The 5,563-nt window shown below is 48.4% G+C and overlaps 1 pseudogene; it reads left to right on the top strand.

Moving 5' to 3' along the window:
• Positions 1–431: 431 nt before the first annotated feature.
• LOC144790791 (uncharacterized) lies at positions 432–5,164 on the top strand (annotated as a pseudogene).
• Positions 5,165–5,563: the final 399 nt, after the last annotated feature.

Genomic DNA, 5,563 nt, shown 5'->3' with positions numbered 1-5,563 from the left:
GGGGAACTGGTGGCCAATGGCCAGTCGTTAAAGAATGCCAGGGTGTATGAAATTTCAGGTTATCCCTCTTAACACATGCGAAGTTCATTTAGTCCCAGATTTATATTTGCAGTTTCGTCCTCAGCATAAAGCAACACAACGAGAGAAAACTATACTACAACCTGTTGACGTCAGACACGTGGAGATGTAATCAAACGTTCCCTCCATGCACAGAACACAACTACAGTGGCTTACCTGTTATCCATCGGAGTCACTTCCCACCTGCCTCTGCCACCTGCCTGAGTTACCTGTTGCTCGTCTGTCACCTATTTGTTGCGCCAGGTGCCCCCTTCTTCCTGCCTTAGACAACTGTCACTTGCCATTACCTTCCATGTGCCCGTGGCCCCTTTGGCCTGCCTGTCTGAGCCACCTGTCACCCCGTTGACTCTCCAATGGCCTCGTTGACCGCGCAGACGTCTCACTCTGACGCTGCTAGCATGGACACGCACCTAACACAAGAAATATGTTCTGGCGAGATGCCCTCAGCAGGCAATGCCAGCCACTGCCCCAAGAAGGAAACCTTTGTTGAGAGTATGCCCCCTGAACAGATAGGGGCAGAAAGGGAGCCCAGTGGTACCCTGTCCAAGACTCTATGCCCTGGAGGCCAGGAAGAGACCCTACCTGGGGCCATCTGTGGATCAGAGGGGGCCCTATGCCATGGAGAACATGCTGGAGACCCTGACAACTCCTGTGATGCTGGGGAGGGGAACCAAAACCCTAACAACACATCCCAAGATTATACCCATCGAGAGGGATCCCCACGTGCTACACACGAGCATCAGGATGGCACCAAACGAGAGGGGCACCCGGATGCAAGCTTTGGCTGCTACGACAACACACAAGAGACACCCCAAGAATCAAGCACAGCGCCCCTTGACGACACACACACAGAAGTTCACCCACATGCAAGCACTGGCTGCTACGACGACATACAACAAGAACTTCCAAGTCCAAGCACTGGGCACCATGACGACACACAGCGAAACGGACCTGTGTGGCCCCAAGCATCCCTTCCCATGACAACACCGAAAGGGGGCACTCAGATGCAAACATCGATTCAAGTGACATCGCCCAACTCAGAAATCCACTCATTAGCTGCTATGAAGACACCCAGTGTGAGGTGTCTTCAGATACCAGCCACATGTGCCCTGGCGTCCCGGAGGACGACATGGCCGGGAGTGCCAAGGCTGAAGCCGCCTTGCCGCCTTGCACACAGAGGCGAGTCCAGCCGTTGCCCCGTGTCTCCAGCGGCCTTTCCCTCGAGTGCACAGGCCTCGTTCCGGGGCAACAACCTGCAGCACGCAACCTGGCAGCGGTGACGGGGCCCGGGGCGCGGACAGCAGGGCTGGATGTTAGTTCAACAGGTGGAGCGAGGCCAGATAATCGAGCGCAGGGCGTGGCGGCACCACCTGCCAGCACACCGGAATCCCAGCTACTATGGCGAGCACCGCCGGCAGAGTCCGCAAATCAGAGCCGGCAGCCAGAGAGAGCACCGGAGGCGGCCCACGGAGCACTGGACGTACTGAGGATGAGTTAAGCTGGCGAGTAGCAGCACAGCATGCTTATCTAGTAAATATAGAGAATCCACTCACCTCTCCTCTCCCTCCCCAAGCTCCGTTATACACCCCATGGTTTTCCTCCCTCGGCCAGTCCCAATTCCTTCAGCCAGGAATACTCGCATTCGTTAATGGCGGGTAGAGACGAGAGACTAGAGAGGCTTGATCTGACGTCACGCGCAGCATCCAATAATGGATTGCCCTGCCGTGACCGGCCAATCCTGGCGCCTAGGGGGGCTCATGAATGCTCGCCCTGTGTCGCGTTTGTGAAGCCGGGGGCTGCGGCCAGCTTAAACAAGCACCTCCTTATGGGGGAACACTGATGCGCAGGCGCAGGCAAGTTTCTGCCCTAAACATCACTTGCAAGCTATATACCTTGGCTGGCTGTCTGCTGCTGCAGCTGAGTGCGTCACGTGGTCGTGGACTGTCACTCAAGCTGCGCAGCAGTCCAGACCAGCCCCCCTGCACTCCCCACTCCTGGATAACTCGGGTGATTCCCGGCGGCGCTCGCTCGAACTTTTTAAACAAACAGTGACAGTCACACCAGTTTATTTTATTGCAGCAGCGCGTCCATGGGGCTTGTGGGGCTACGCCCCTACGCCCCAATGGATGCACCGCTGCTGACCTAGACTACATACAAAATCCCACACCACATTTTAAATACTGCTGCTACAGACTCCGCAGGGCTGTACGTGATCATTACACTAGCTTCCCAGATGAACTGACGATACTGAAGACATTGCAGTTAGTCATAGTTGCTTCATCAAGGAAAAAATTGTTCACTAGGGGCCAGATGTAGGTAGCCAAATACCGGTCGGTAATGGCCAATTTCGGCCGTTACCGACCGGTATTTGGCTTTTGAGATGTAGGGGGACAGAAACAGGCTCTTTCGGTAATTTTACCGAATCTGTAAATATACCGGTCGGTAAATTTACCGATCGGTATTTTTACAGATTCGGTAAAATTGAGATGTAGGTGGGACTCTTATGAGTCCCACAAGCCTTACAGAATCGGTATTTTACCATCAAATTCAATTTGATGTTAAAATACCGATTCCGGTGTGCATGCACATGTGTGCATGCACACCTATGCCTTATGACAGGCAGATCTGCCCTTAGGGCAGGTATGCCTGCCACATGGCACCCGAGCCTCTTTTGGGGGTGCCAGAGGGTGTCAAAGTGACACCCCCTGCACCCTTGTGAAAATCATCGGTAATGCCCATTCATTCCTATGGGCTTCAAAGCCCATAGGAATGAATGGGCATTACCGGTCGGTATTTACCGATTCGGTAAATACCGATTTTTACCGAATCGGTAAAAAAAACATCTGGATGGTCCTACATGTCCCCCTTCATATTTACCGATTCTTAATTACCGAAAAAAATTCGGTAATTAAGAATCGGTAAATAAATCCTACCTACATCTGGCCCTAGGTTGTATAGGGCAGTTCAGGAGGAGACGATATATCAGGGGGATAACAGTCTGGAATGATTGAACACTGCCCCAGATCCCCCGATCACGGAGGAAATATGGGTACAGATATGCATGTTGACGGGGAGATTGACATCGAACAGTAACTTACCTGTAATCCATGTGAAGTTCCTGCATCAGGTATACCACACACCCAAGAAGTTACACAAGATGGGGCTTAGGGAGTCAGACTGTTGCAAACGCTGTGGGCAGAGTGGGGCTGACTTCCTTCACCTTGCATGGCAATGTAGGCTGGTGCACCAATATTGGGAGGAGGCAGTCTCGCTTATATATACAGTGACTGGCAGGATGATTGACTGCACGCCCCTTGAATGCTTGCTGGGATACGTGCCTGGATTGAAGGCGGCTGTGGGGCGTTTTGTACGGGTTGCATTGCTTTTGGCAAGGAGGAGGGTTCCGTTCACATGGGATAGTCGTCAACGCCCGAGCACTGCCAAGTGGATAAAAGACATGGTCTACTGTCGTGAGCAACTGGAACTATATGCCGAGGAACTAGCGACGACCTCACGGCCTACAGACATCTGGGCTCCTTTATGGGAATATTTAGTGTCTCAGAGTGAACAGGGGGAGGGATAGGCTGCTGCTGAAAGGGTGTACAACGGTACCGTCTTATTCTTGGATTCTGTAAGTAAAGTGGGATGAAGGGTGCAGATGCAAATATGAGTGTTAGCCGAGATCATGATGATGTGCCTTATTGTTATTGTATTTTTTTTCTGTACAGGAAGAGGTTCTGTAGGGGACTGTTCTATTTCGCGCAATGTCATTGTAATGACTCCTTTGTGTTGTATGTACTATGCACTATTGCAAATGCTGAATAATTTGTTTTTTTTTAAGTCTGGGAACCATAGGACGGGAGGGAGGTCCTTTTACCAGAATGCAGTTGGATTTTATATAGAGATGCCACCATGTAATCGATTGAAATATCTCCTTGTGATTATTTACTTGTTTTCACGATGGGTGGAGGCTTTTCCAACCAGTAGAAACGATGGAGTAACTGTAGAAAAAGTCCTTTTAAGAGAAGTGATTCCACGCTTTGGATTTCCAGTAACAATTGAAACAGACAGAGGAAGTCATTTCCAAAATGAACTCATACAATTGATATGTAAAGCATTGGACATACAACAGAAACTGCATTGTGCTTACAGACCAGAGGCTTCTGGGGTAGTCCAACAAGTAAATGGAACAATCAGAAATAGACTGGGAAAAATGTGTTTGGCCACTGGACTTAAATGGCCTGATGCTTTGCCGCTTGTTCTAATGACCTTAAGAAGCATACCAGACAGAAAAACAGGTATGAGTCCTCATGAGATACTGATGGGACGAGTAATGAGACAAGCATGTGTACCTGTCAACAAACTGTTAACCATAAATGATGATATCATACTGGATCACTGCAAGGGTTTGTCTGACATAGTCACTTCTGTATGTCACCAGGTTGGAACCGATGCGTGTACTCAGGAAAAACATCCAGCTCATGACTTGAGCCCTGGAGACTGGGTTCAAATAAAGGTGCACAGAAGGAGAAACTGTCTAGTTCCACGTTGGGACAAACCACGTCAGGTGATTGTGGTCAGCACCACCGCAGTAAAATGTGCAGGTGTAAAAAGGTGGGTGCTTGCTAGCCACACCATCCGAGTACCAGAACCTGAAAATCAGCATCCGGAAGAGACATATATTAGTTCAGACTCTGACATACAGGGTGAATCAGACAGAACTCCAGATCAGAAAGCTCGACCTGTGTGGCGACATCTGGAGATATCAGATACAAGTTCAGCATCAGAAGCAGAGACTAAAATAGCTGAAACTCCAGATCTTGAAGAGCGACCTGTAAGTCGACATCTGGAAGTAACACAAACCAGTTTGGACACTGAAAGAGAACAAGACAAAACTGGTGAAAGTGAGAAATCTGCAAATCAAACAGAGAATTCAGAGAAAAAGAACATTGATCTTGAAACTGGAGAAAAGGAAGTAACTCATGATAAGGATGAGACTCCAAGTACCAGTTATGGAAAAGTTACTTATAACAGATCTGAATTAACGGAAGATAGACAAGATTCAGATGTTAACCAGAAATCATAAAGTTCAAAATAAGAGGAAGTGAGAGAAAGTCTGAAACAGAGTCTGATGAAAGTGAAGGAGAAACAGCTCTGAGAAGTCACAGAAAAAGGGCTTGGAAAGTTGAACATGAAATAATAGAACCTGTGATTAAAACGCCAAGGAAAGGAGATAATTGGCCTACTGAAATGAAAGGACTAAAATTCGAACTGATAAACGTGAAAAGAGATCAAAAGGAACAAGTGAATTAAATAACAAGTTAAGAAGGCCAGAAAGAAGGAAATTAAGAGATTTTGCAACGAACAAAGAGTGAGGTAATCAAACCAGAAATATAAATCACCTGAATGGATTGCCATATCATTGCCTGATATAGAAGAGGTTGAAAGTAGTCAAGAGATCCAAAGTGATTTTGGTGAGTGAAAA

Source organism: Lissotriton helveticus, chromosome 11 (genome assembly GCF_964261635.1).
Source record: "Lissotriton helveticus chromosome 11, aLisHel1.1, whole genome shotgun sequence".
Lineage (NCBI taxonomy): Eukaryota > Metazoa > Chordata > Amphibia > Caudata > Salamandridae > Lissotriton > Lissotriton helveticus.
This window is presented reverse-complemented; position numbering and strand designations above follow the sequence as displayed.